Source organism: Marmota flaviventris, chromosome 6, assembly GCF_047511675.1.
Source record: "Marmota flaviventris isolate mMarFla1 chromosome 6, mMarFla1.hap1, whole genome shotgun sequence".
Taxonomy (NCBI): Eukaryota; Metazoa; Chordata; class Mammalia; order Rodentia; family Sciuridae; genus Marmota; species Marmota flaviventris.
Genome location: NC_092503.1, coordinates 63,480,717 through 63,495,299, shown reverse-complemented (window position 1 = coordinate 63,495,299; position 14,583 = coordinate 63,480,717).

Here is a 14,583-nt window from a genome sequence, read left to right as displayed (position 1 = left end):
TGAAGCGAAGAGGACCGTTTGTGCTCCCAGGTCAGCTAAGTAGCCGGAGATTTTCTTCTTTTCTAAGAGCTTCCCCCACTCACACCCTCCTTCTTCCCCTCAAACAAAGTCTTCATCCCCCACGCAGAGACTTGTTATGTAACAAAGTCTCCCAAGCTAGTTTAACTGGAGAATAAAGGACACCCTAGCCCCACCCTCCTTCCTCCCCCCACCCCACCCCAGTGCATCTGTTCTCGAGGACTTCAGTCCTCGCACCCAAGAAGGCTGCAGGCCTTGGCCCAGTAGAACTTTGGCGCCGCACAGTGGCACCAGCTTGTAACTACTCTTGATTTTACAGCCGCCTAATCCTTTCAAATGTTTTGTTTCCAAATCAAATTCACTTTCCCCCTTCTCCTTCTACATTCTTTCCCTTATCCTGCCAGCCAAATAATTATGAAGGTGACTCTATGCATATGACTCATACAAAGACTTCTAAACATCCCGTCCTAGGTAGTTCCTTAGGAGAGATTTGGAAAATATCACCAAAGGGGACCATACACTCTATACCAGAAAAGTTCCCAAAGGAAGGGAGGAAGAAGAAGAAGAAGAAGAAGAAGAAAAAACTCAAGTCTTAGTTTCTACAGGTTAGGACTATTATAGGCAAGTATTTTTGTCTCAGAGAAGTCCCAGCATCCCATGGGCATCAACACCAGAATACCAAGTTAGAAGCCATAATTTAAAAGCAGGTTGAATGGTTCAATTAGGAGAAAGGGAGTCCAGAAAATGCTATTTTAATTCAATCCAGGAGTCATCTGATATTTCTTTCTACATAGTAGGTTTGTCCCATTTTAGAGTTCAAAATGAGTTTGTCTGTTTGTTTCCCCCAAGTGGGCCACTTGAACAGAGACACATCCTTGGAAAATTTTCTAGAATAGAGAAAGCATCCCAATCTCTAAATGATCCAATGTACTTTCCGCCACCTTTTGTGTTAGTCCGGGAGGCCCTTAAACAGGAGAATATGACAAAGCAGCAGATGGCTACCAAAAGTATCAATTCAGTCTATAGGGCTTTGCTTCCTTCAGAGCCCAGTGAATTAGTCCTTTCCCCACAACACGGGCCACTTTCACTGTGAGTGGTCTTTCCTTCCTATGCCTTTATCCCAAATAACATGACATGGAGGGGAAGAGAGAGGACAAGATCTTCAGGCAGTACTCAGCAGTAGTTATGGAACTGGCAATAGGCTTGCCAGTCAGAACACCTGCGTATGTGTGCCAGCTCTGTACTTAGCTAGCCAGCAACCTGGGGGATATCAGCAAATCTATTTCTTCATGTGCAGAATGTGGATAATATCACTTTTTAATCTTTCCAACAGGGTTGCAGTAAGGCTCAAATGACATTATGCACATGAAAGCACTAAATAAAGTATAAATCTAATGTGAAGTGCTGTTGCTGTCAACTCTAGTGGAGGCCTTCACTGTGATTGTCCAGCAAGAAATGTTTCTAACTTAAATATGATACAGCCTTATGTCTGCCAGTGCAAGGAAAAAGAAATTCAAGGACAGCCGTCCCAATTGCATTATCTAGGGAGGCACCACAATTCTGATTAGTTTTAAATTAGGGTTGCTACTCACCAGACTTTCTGTATTTAGGATATTCAGACCCTAGTTTGTAGCTAAAGCTCATCATTAGGGGCTCCAGTACTGCACACCAGTGATCGCAGAGAGAGCAGCTTTGCTATGATGTGAGAGTTAGCCTAGTACTCTGAGAAACACTCCATGTCTAAACCTCTCTTAACGTTTTCAGCATTTTTCTCTGTGTGTATTTTATAGCAGCATGAGTCAATCAAGAAGACAACACTGGGATCATACACTCAAAACCAACTGCACCCAAAGCCACAGCAACAGCAATAACCACGGCAGAATCCCTGAGGGCCACCTACATGTGAAAAGAGCTACATTCAGTCACTGGACTTAGAAATAAAGATGGTTTGGATCCCACAGGCACTCTGCGACATGCTCTAATATCTAGGAGGGGCGCTAGGGGAGAAGCCGGTCCCCATTTGGGGGTACCCTTCATCACTAAGGGATCCCATTCCATTCAGGAAGTCCTTTCACTTGCCTAAGTGCTCTTCCTCTGATGGAGGAGGAGGGACCTCCTAACCTTTAGCAGAGGAGTGGCCCAGGCCATCCCCTCCATTTGTCCCAGTAGGTGGGCCCCCAGGCATCCAGCCTGACATATGGGGGCGGAGGGGGGGAGGCTGTGGTGGTTTCCCATTCCGCGAGGAAGCCAGGTGTTCTGTGTTCCTCCTGAATGGAGGAGGCAGGTGTGCAAACAAGACCCTGCGCTGGCGGAGGAAGGGTTTCTCTGAAGGAGGCTCATGGATTTGGCGCGCCCTTCCTCTGCATTGGCCATCAAGGGCCGCTTTGGCTCTGCCGGGGTTGAGATTTACAAAAACTTGCTGTCGCCTCAGAAGTTCAGCGTGGAGAGGGGAAAGGATGTGGATGACTGGATATGCTACACCAAACAGGGTGTCAGCATCACAGTGCCCCCAACACCCAGGCACCTGGCGAAGCAGCCTTGCAAAAAACCCAAAAGCAGCCTGACTGGAAAAGATCTGAGACTCCACGCGGCCCCAGGCTGTGCCCCAAAGGCTTCTCTTCCCATAGCAGGAGGATCAGAAGAGAGAGCCGCGATGGCTGCCTAAGGCCCCAAGAACAGCGCGTCTTTCAGGAGGGTGAGAGAGAGGGAAGTCGAGGCAGGAACCAGGACATTCTGGGAGCATGCATGTCGAACAGGAGCCAGACTTAGCGCTAGAGGCACTTTCACTAGGTATTGGAAAGGCCAAACCGTAGCTTCAAGAAGACTTACTGCCAAGACCTTGGGGGCGCTTGAACCAAGATTTGTGGGCCTGCTGCCTGCAAGGTCTTGGGTTGATAATGCAGGTGCATGAACACACATGCATTTGCAAAAGGACAGATCTGAGTTCAATCGATTGGAATTCTTAGTTGGAGTAATCAAAGTTAGAAGAGAAAGGTCATTCAGCAATTAAGAAAAAAAAAAGGAGAAAGAACTGTTTGGCAGAAAGAAGTTGAGTGGGCACTCTAGATAGGAAGCAACTGGCACAATGTGAGAGGCAGAGAAGAAAAGGCAGAGGGTGAGCAAGTTTGACAGTCTGGGCCAGAGAACAGAAACTGCCGGCCAGCATAAGAAGGCTGCTGAGGGAGACTGTGCATGGAGTTAATTGGTAGAGGGTCTAGAAGAAGATTTAATTAGATTCCAACAGCAATTAAGAGCCATTGTAGAGAAGAGATCCGGTGAAAATAATGCTTTGGGAGGAAGAGAGTTGGCATGGGGTATCAGGTTGGAAAGGGGTGAGGATGAGCACAGAACATTAGCTATGAAAGAGGCTATTGGAGTATAGCTGACTGACTCAAAGTGGTCAGTCAAGGTAGTCTGAAACAGCAGATGATGGTGTTTAAATGGCTGGAGGGGCTAAAAAAGGAGACATTTGAAGAGGTGAGACCATGATTACATTTTAGGAGAATCAATTGTGCAAGGATAGAGGAAAATAAAAGGGAATTGGAAAAATTTAGATGTATTTCTCTAGAATCACACACACTTGCACACATGCATCATAAAACCATCAGTACAGCACATTTTCAACATTTATCCATTGAATCCACCTCAAAGGCTGACTCCAATTCAGGATTTCTTTAATTGAAAATTAATTAATTAACTAATTAATTAATGCGGGATCCTGTCTTAAATGATGTCTCTGTAACTGACAGAATATGAAGGAAGAAAAAAATGAACATAAATCACAGGCCATACATTTTTTGTCTTATAGGCACTATCTGTGAAGTTGAGAAAACTTTATAGAAGGATTACAGCCAGGCTTCTACAAACTTCCTATGAGACCTGCATGGACCATATCATGTGTCTTCTACATATATGTTCATTTAAATCTTTGTTTCAAAGACAGCTTTAACAATCTATTTTAAAGAAATTTGGGCATATATTAAACTTTTTTAAAAAAACATATTCAGCCAACTAAAATCATTAGGGGTTAGATTTTAGGAAAATATATTTACTTACATTTACTACTACTTCTCAATTAATGCATAAAAGCCCTCTCTCTAGGATTTCCCAGCCTTTAAAAGGTAGGAATTGAATACTGGATTATTCTCAAATAGGAAAAAAAAAAGTAATTTGAATGGAGGACCACTGTATACAAGCACATCAATATTCTCTTGAATATAGTAAAAAGTGACTGACACTGCCCAGTTTTTAAACAAAGAGCATGAGAAAGCTGAAAGTTTTCCCTCTAAGATCAGGAGCAAGAAAAGGATGCTCACTCTTACCACTTGTATTCATTGTACCAGGTAGGTCCTAGCCGTAGTAATTAGAAAAAGGGCGGGGGGAGCATCCAAATTGGAAATAAAGAAGTGAAATTGTCTCTGTTTGCAGATGACTTGTTCTCATAGATAGGAAACTCTAAAGACACTAAAATGCTAAAGAAAGCTGTTAGAACTAATAATTAAATTCAATAAGAATGCAGGATACAAAACTGACATATAAAAATCAATAGCATTAACATACACTAAGAACAATTTATAAACATCTCTATTTCCAAAAAAGGAATAAGAATATAATTATGTTTACAGAATTTTGAAAAACTTAACCAAAGAAATTAAATGTGTACACTGAAAACTATAAAACACCAATAAGAGAAATTGATATATGGAAATATATCCCATGTTCATGTATTAGAAGAACTAAAATTATTAAAATGTCCATACTATCCAAAGTAATCTATAGAATCAATTCAACCCCTATCAAAATTCCAATGTCATTTTTAATAGAAAAAACTTTTAAATAATAAAATTTATTTGGAATCACAAAAGACCAGGGATAGCAAAAACAATTTTAAGCAAAAAGGAACAAACCTGAAGGAATCACACTACTTGATTTCAAAATATATTACAAAACTATAGTATTCAAAATAGGGATGCAGTGACATACAGATCAATAGAATGGAAATCCCAGAAATAAATTATGCCTTTACAGCCAATTGATTTTTGATAAAGTTGCCCAAAACGCAATGGGGAAAGGACAATATCTTTAATAAATGGTAATGGGAAAACTGCATATCTACTTGCAGAAAAATTAAAGTGACTCTTGTCTCACACTACATTAAAAAAAAACTCAAAATTAATTAAAACTTAAAGTAAAATCTGAAACTGTCAAACCAATAAAAAAAAAAAAAAGGTCACAAGTTTGTTGATTGGTCTGGGCAATTTTTTTTTTTTTTTTTTGACACAACCCTGAAAGCACAGACAACAGTCAAAAATAGGCAAGTGAGATTATATCAATTGAAAAAGTTCCCACAGCAAAAGAGACAATAAACAGGGTGAAGAGAACCCGTTGAATAAGAAAAAAATATTTGCAAACCATACATCTGATAAGGGATTAATAAAATAATGGAAAGGAGAAAGTCTAAGTTTAAGAAAGGGAAATAGGTCTAAAAAGACACATCCAAAAGAAGACGTACAAATAGACAACAGGTATATAAAAAAATGCCTAATGCCATTAATCATCAGGGAATTGCAAATCAAAACCACAATGAGCTATCACCTCACCCATTAAAATAGCTATTATCATAAAAAGACAAAAGATGCTAGTGAGGATATGAGAAAAGGGAACTCTTGTACACTGTTGGAGGCATTGCAAATGTGTGCAGCCAATAAAGAAAACAGTATGTAGGTTTCTAAAATTTTTTTAAATAGAACTACCACATGATTCAGCATTTCACTACTGAGCATATAGCCAAAGGAAATAAAATCAATATGTCAGAGAGACATCTTCATGTCCACATTTACTGTGGTATTATTCACAATAGCCAAAATATTAAATACAATGGATAATCAAAAAAGAAAATATTACACACACACATGCACCTGTGCACAATGGAATACTATTCAGTATTTTAAAAAGAAGGAACCCTTGCATTCATAACAATTTGTGTCATTTGTATTCAACACAGATGAACCTGGAACACATTATGCTGTGTGAAGTAAGCCAGGCACAAAAGGATATATTGCATGTTCTTACTTACATGTCGAATTAAAAAAAAAAAAAAAAGAGGTGAACTCAGAGAATATGGTAATTCTCAGGACTGGGACATCTGTTGAGGATTTGGGAGATGTTAGCAAATTTTTTCACCACAAAAAAAGTAAGTATGTAAAGTTATAGATATGTTAATTAGCTTTATTAAATAATTTCACAATGTATACATTTATTAAAATATAACATTATATACCATAAAAAATACAATTTTTATTTGTTAATTATGCCTTAATGAACCTGGGGGGTGGGAATAAAGACAGGCCATGGCCTGTATTATCTGTATTCTTAAAAGTCTGTCATATTTTAAAACCTTGTACAAATGATATAAAACTTTCATAAAATTTCTCCTCTATCTAAGACAGTCGACTTAAGTTGGTTCTATTTTCCACTGCCCATTTAAAATCAAACTAACCAGAGGACCTTAATTTTTTTTCTTGGAAAATCTCCAAGTGGTATTCAGAAAGAAAAAAAAAACTTACCTGAAAATGTTTATTAAAGATTAATATTTTAAGATACTGGGGGAAAATGAGAAACTACTTTCTGCAACATTTGTCAGAATAAGATTTAGCTCTAATTTGTTAATGAAATTAAAGTTTTCTGTAGTCATTATGCAAGCATTTTTTCAGAGGAAGACATACTAATCCCACACATCCCCCCCCACCCCCGCATATTTTACAAACTGTACCATGTAAAAAATCTGTTGGGTGCAACTAAGTGGACTGGGAAGGCTATTGGCTCTGAGTTAGAAGATGTATGTGTACAGCAGAGGATCTGCCAGATGCTGCCTGCCTCTCTAACATCATTAGCATAATCTCTTAATTTGGAAGGAAGAGGAAAAGGTATTATCAGTACTGCATGGGGGCTGAATTATCAGAATTATCTGTATAGGGAAGCAACATTTTAGAAACTGGTAAAAAGTTTATTTCTAAAAGAGCTTCATGCGGCATAGATTTGAATGGAATCTTAATCAGATGATAAATATAATACATAAAATTCTCTTTATAATTTTGCAGTATTTCACCTAGAAAACATATAAAGAAAAAACATGACAAGTACCTGCATATCTTCCACTTATTTAAGAAATAAAACATGCTATTCCTCATGTAGTTATGACTCCCTGGTCATCATCTCCTCTTCTCCACCTGAAGTAAACAACTGAATTTCATATTTAACCATTTCCATGAATTCCTTTATGTCTTACACATTTATCTGTATTCTTAAAAGTGTGTTGTATTTTAAAACTTTGTACAAATGATATAAAACTTTTGAATAAGCCATAATTCATAGAAAATGTAAAAGTATTTCAGGTGCAAAAGACAAGGTACATTGGATATATAGACTTACATAATACATTGTTTCAGCTCAATCCTATATGGATCTTCCAAACCAGTTATAAATTTAAAAATTGAAATGCTCCAGAGCAGAGCAAAAGGCAGAATAGGTAATAATAACAAAATTTATGTTTTGCTTTATTTTGAACCCAGGGCCTCACATATGCTAGGCAAGTGCTCTGCCACTGAGTTACACCCTTAGCCCTATGTGTTGCCTTTTTCAATATGACCAAAGCCTACATATTTTAAAAATTATAAGCTCAATTGTATAAATAAGCCAAGGGAAATAGACTAGCATGTGTGTGTTCTTACTTATAAATAACTGTATGTCCTAATAGTTGCCACTTCAGAAATATTTACTTCCCAATAAAAAGCATTAGTTTTCATTTTAAGTAGTTTTATGGGTATAAAATGGTTTGGGAATAATTCTATTGTGTTCATGAAGGGTATCTAGAAGAAGGTGTACTCTTTTCTTATTCTAATTATAAATAGCACCTAAAGTGTGGTAGATAATTTCTGAATATGGTCACTACAATATCCCCATCCTGGGTGGTTCCTACAATGAGCATCTGCCTTTGCTTGCTTTCAAGTAGTGAGTGATTCCCATCACCACTGGTCCTTCCTAGGCTGGGCTGCTCCTTGTTGATCAAGAAAATGCAGCTATGGAAATGACTCCATGTACCTTAAAAGGCTAACCTTTAAGAGACATTGTAACTTCTATTTTTGCAACCTTGGAAGCCCTGAGAGGAGAGAGAAATGAGGTACCTGGCCAACAACCCAACTGAACTAGAGTATGGTCAATTAGCTAGGTGCGTACCATCACGTGTGAACTTGAGCAAGACAGAAGAATTGACCAAATCCACAAAATCCTGAGAAATAAGAAATCATTCACTTTAAGCTATACATTTTGATGTGGTTACAATGCAGCAATAAATAAAAGAGTCATAAGAGAATGACGTTGTTATAGGTTTGGCATCTTTGCACCATAAGGTGAAGATATAAGAAAAACATTTACAAAAAGGATGTTTCATCAGTTCTGTGTCATAGTAAAGCTGAACCTTTAAAGGTCTTGGAATTCCCACCCAATTCAGTCTTCTGAAGTATCTTAAACATGAGAAAGAACTTTAATAATGGCTGAAAATTTTCAAACAACAAATGACACTATTTGACACTTATTGCTAAGTGTGTGGAAAACCCTGAACTACTCTGATAGCAATATTACTTATAATTGCTACAAGGACTTTATAATCCATGAACACAAATACATAACAATTTCCAGAAAAACAGAAAGAATATATTACATGTAAGCTAATTCAATTAAAATTTATAGGAGGAGAATTCAAAGTTAGAAGGAGTAAAATAAGAATGATGTAGTAGTATTTAATAAAATGAGAAAGTGTAATCAGGCAGGAAAGAATGGGAAGGCACTTTGTGAAGGGAACAACTGGAAAAGATAAGGATAACTTGCCTTCTTAGGAAGTGGGTGGGAGAAAGAGTTGCTTAAAAGAATATTTTTTAAACCTAGTAATACATAACTATCAAGACTCTTTTATTTGAAACCAAATAAAACTAACTGTAATCAAACTACCCAGTCCTAATAAGGAAAAGTAATTCAATGAATTATAAAACAAGATTTCGGAAATGACTTGATCCAGGGGGACAATTACATCATCAGGACTGAGTCTGGCTCTTTTCATGTCCTAGAAGGTGAACTCATTCTGGTGACTAGAATGCTAGGCTTATATTTTATACTACAAGCAGTCCCAGACTTAAGAGTTCCGCCAGAGACTCAGAATTACTTTTATTGTCCATCTCTTTAAATAATACCTGTGTGTCAGGTATTGTTTAAATAATACCTGTGCAGTGTGCATGCCTGTAATCCCAGCCACTCAATAACTCAGTAAGATCACAAATTTGAAGCTAGTCTGGGCAACCTAGTGAGACCCTACCTCAAAAGGAAAAATAAAAAGGGCTAAGGCTGTAGCTCAGTGGTAGAGTGCCCCTGATTTAAATCCCCAGTTAACCACAACAACAGCATCAACATCAGAAGTATCACCACCACCACTCTGTCAGGGGAGGGTTTGCAAGGTTCTGAGACATATGGACACTTCTCTGAAAGAGCTGTTCTAGAGAAAGAATGGCAACTCAAGAAGAGTTAAAATGTGGATGAATAGGAGAAAATGTGTGTGTGTGTGTGTGGCTGTTCACTATAATTAACATACTTTTAATAGAGTATGCTGATGTTGTAAACATCTTTAGAAAAAGACTTAAAAGTAAAAGAACTTCTATATTGACTTAGTGATGTAAAGAAATTGATTGTATCTATATGTGAGACACAAAAGTGAAGTTTATTAATAGTCTCTCAACCTATAGTTTTATATTTCTTACTGTATAGGTAATAGACCTTTCTAGGAAACTACTCCTAGAAGATTAAAAGATTTTATCTAAAAATGTACTTATTTGAAATTCCACAACATTCTTAACGAAAAAATATTATCTGCATAATTACATTAAATGGCTTCTGGAATACATTACCACTAATGATGCTAATAGAGCTAGTCCAGATGCAAACTATAAAAACATCCATTATCTTTTGTCCTTGAAGGAACTTCAAAAATTGCTTTTTTACCCTCTTGTAGGAAGCCTACTAATATTATACTAGAATTTATCTTATTTTGTAAACTGCTCTACAGAGCCTCAATATCTCATAAAAGTTTTAGGAATTATTCTAAGAATATACCCCATTATTTTGTGCTTTCCCCCCTAGGATTCAGTTTCATATATGATTAATTTAATGAATGTAATAGCCAGAATATTTAAATCTCATTTTTATATTTTCTTCCTAGCTTGTATTCAGTCTATAGATATTAGGTAACCGTATATACAACATAAAATATTTTATAAAAGAAATTAAGTTTCCACTATTGATAATACACAAAAGTTGAAATTAGGTTTTTTGTGTATCAGTGTTATGTTAGGTTATAGAATTAAACTAACAGCAGTGATAAAGTAATTGAAATATTCTAGGTTTTGGTTAATAAAAAAGGAAAAGTCCTACAAAAACTATGTTTCTAAAAAAAAAATAGTAGTTTAAGCATAGTATTGGCACCAAAGTAGACATGAAGACCAATGGAATAGAATAGAAGACTCAGAAACAAACCCACATACTTACAGCCATCTGATACTTGACAAAGGTGCTAAAAATGTATGTTGGAGAAAAGACAGTCTTTTAAACAAATGGTGCTTGGAAAACTGGATATCTATATGTAGAAGAATAAAATCAGATGCTTGTCTTTTACCCTGCACAGAAGTCAAATCAAAATGGATCAAAAACTTAGGAACTAAACCAGAAACCATGCATCTGCTAGAAGAAAACATAGGGTCAACACTCCACCATATAGGTGCAGGCACTAACTTGCAAGACCCCTAAATCTTAAGGGATAAAACTAAGAATCAATAAGTGGGTTGCTATCAAATTAAAAAGCTTTTGCACAGCTAAGGAAATAATTAAGAGAGTTCAGAGAGAGCCTTCAGAATGGGAAAAATCTTTGCCAGCTACTCTTCTGACAGGGGATTAATATCCAAAATATATAAAGAACTCATCTCACTCCAGTCAGAATGGCAATAATCACGAACACAAGTAATAATAAATACTAGCAAGGTTTGGGGGGAAATGTCCACTTACACATTATTGGTGGGACTGCAAATTAGTACAACCACTGTGGAAAGCAGTGTGGTAATTCCTTAAAAAACTAGCAATGGAACCTCTGTATGACTCAACTACCTGACTCCTCAGTATTTATCCAAATGAAATAAAATCGGCACTATAGTGATACAGCCACTATAAAGTTTACAGAAGCACAATTCACAATAGCCAAACTATGGAATCAACCCAGATGGCCATCAATAGATGAATGGATCAAGAAAATATGGCATATTTAAACGATGAAGTTTTACTCTACCATAAAGAAGAATGAATAATAGCATTTGCCTGTAAATGGCTAGAAATGGAGAAATCATGTGAAGTGAAATAAGCTAGACTCAGAAAATCAAACATTGAATGCTTTCTCTCATGCGTGGAAGCTAGAGCAAAATAAGGGGGAAAAGGCAGTGGAGAAGGGGATCAGATATCATAGAGATATAGGGAAGATCAGTAGAGTAGAAGTAGGAGAATAGAGGGAGAAAAGAAGGGAAAATGGAAGAAATATGACATGAATCTAACAGAATCACATTATGAACAAATATAAATGCACTACAGGGAATTTCTCCTTCACATATACATAGAAAGTACCAATCAAAAATAAATAAATAAAGAAGTAAAAGGAAGATCATTAGAATAAAGGAGGGAGTAAGGGGGAGAGAACTGGGAAGGAAAAGGGAGGATAAATTTGGATTGAAACAGAACTCCTTGTATACATAATTTTGTCAGAAATAACTCAAATACTATGTATAAGACTCTAATAAAAAATTTTAAATAGTTTTCTATAGGATAGGCAAGAGCATGGTGACACTTCAAGTGTGTACATGTCAAGCCCAATGATGACTACATCTCAAAGACAAAGCATACATAATGGAAACTTCTGATACTCTTATATGTTGTGGACATTAGTACATATAGAATATTTTTAATCCTGTGAATAAAATGCCTTTATTTTCTGTAAATAAATTGTCAGTCTCATGCCTTTTTTTTTCCTTTTCTGGGAAAATATCTGTGTTAGGGTTCCCCAGAGAAATGGTAGGATATGTATTTTTTAAAATATTTTTTTAGTTGTAGATGGACCCTATATCTTTGTTTTTTATGTGTACTGAGCATTGAACCCAGGGCCTCATGCATGTGAGGCAAGCACTCCACCACTGAGCCACAACCCCTCCCCAGGATATGTATTTTAAAGAGATTTATTATAAGGACTTGGCTCATATGACTATGGAGGCTGGCAAGTCAAAAATCTGCAAGTAGACTGGCAGGCTGGAGATCAGAAAGTCATGCTGGAGTTGTCATCTCCAGACCAGCAGGCTGGAGCACTAGGTGTTACAACTCAAGTCCTGAGGCAGTTGCTGTGGAACCAGGAACAGTCAACCTTGCAGTTCAAAGGCAGTCTGCTTGAGAAATTCTGTCTTGCCATGAGAAGGCTAGTTTGTTTATTTTCTATGGGCCTTCAAACGGTTAGATGGTGAATGGTGCCATTCCCAGTCCCATCCCTTGGTTCCTGAACCTGAAAGTCCTGGCTATGGGAAAAATAGCACAATTATTGGATGCTGATTCAGAGTATATACAGCCTTCTGGAGAACCCTGTCGTATATTACAGGTATTGCCGCTTTGCTGGTGCTGTAACTGTGTTCAAAATGTCATTCTACTATTCTATCAAGTCCACTACTTCAGGATGGTAGGAGAAATAAGATGAGTGATTCCATGTCCCTGGATCCATTTGCTGTGAAGTGAGTTCCTTGATCAAAAGCAATGCTATGTGCAATACTATGATGGTGGTTTTGCAAGCAGGGAAGACAAATGCATATCCAAAGTAAATGTGTATTCCAGAAAAAACAAATGGCTGCCTCTTCCATGAAGTGAGCCTATGTAATCAACTTGCCACCAGCTGTGGTTACACAATAGTTAGACTCTTACATAATAATTTAGGATATGTTTACTGGCTATAAAATGGTGTAAGAACCAATAAGATCCAAGGGGAATTGACTTTTTTTTTATTGGTTGTTCAAAACATTACAAAACTCTTGACATATCATATTTCATACATTAGATTCAAGTGGGTTATGAACTCCCATTTTTACCCCAAATACAGATTGCAGAATCACATCGGTTACACATCCACATTTTTACATAATGCCATATTAGTAACTGTTGTATTCTACTACCTTTCCTATCCTCTACTATCCCCCCTCCCCTCCCCTCCCATCTTCTCTCTCTACCCCATCTACTGTAATTCATTTCTCTCCTTGTTTTTTTTTCCCATTCCCCTCATAACCTCTTATATGTAATTTATTGAGTATCTACTATGTGCCAGGTACTAATCTAAGCCTTGGCAGTAATGTACAAAACAAAGTCTTTGTGCTTGCAGTGTTTAAAATTATAGAGCAGTAGATACATATGAATATACAATATATCAAATAATCATAAATAGTATAAAATATGGCAGGTTACAAGGGATAGTGATTAATGGGGGAAGGGAATATGCTATTTCATTTTGAAAGGTCAATATGGGCTTCTCAGCATAGGCAATATTTAAAGAGACTTGAAAGAGAGAGTTGGAGTAGTGAGGATATATGGAGAAGTGCATCCTAGCAAGGGTCCTCCTGGTGCAGAGAGCTGAGGTATGTGTGTGTGCAGGATGTGTTGTGGAAGAGGTGAGAGGGTAGGGTGTAAGATCCTACAAGTAGCCAGGGTAAGGACCTTCACTTTTATTCTGAAGGATTTTAAGCATATAAGCAACATTATCTGATTACTTAAAAAAGGAGCACAATAGCTGTAGAGATTAGGTTTTAAGGATACAGGGGAAGCAGCAGAGAGACTGGATGTAATAATCCAACAATAATTGTTATTTTGTAGTAGTTCATCCTGAGGTTGATCATCTGTTGTGTGCACTGGGAGGATGTGAATACTAATCAAAGCACGTTCACTTCAAAGTAACAAGTTATTTTGGTTCCCATACTTCTGAATTTTATATTTGTGTTAATCAGCTTTCCATCACTGACACAAATACCTGAGATTAAGAGAAAAGGTTTATTTTTTTCTCCTTCCTTTGGAAGTTCCAGTATATGACTGATTGGCACCATAGCTTTGAGCCTATGGTGAGACAGGACATCATGGTGGGAGAACAGGAAGGAGCAAAACCACTTACCTAATAGCTAGGAAATAGAAGACAGGAAGAATAAAAGGGTTGGAGTCCCATAGTATTCTTGAAGGGCATGTGCCCAATGATCTTGAGACCTTTTTATGATACATATTTGGGATTAAATCCAGGAGCACTCTCCCACTGAGCTACATCCCAAGCCCTTTTGAAAATTTTATTTTGAGGCATTGTCTCAAAAAGCTGCCCAGGCTGGCCTTAAATTTGCAATCCTCCTGTCTCAGCCCCCCAAGTAGCTGGGATTAGAGGTATGTACTACTGTACTCAGCAAAACCCCAATTCTT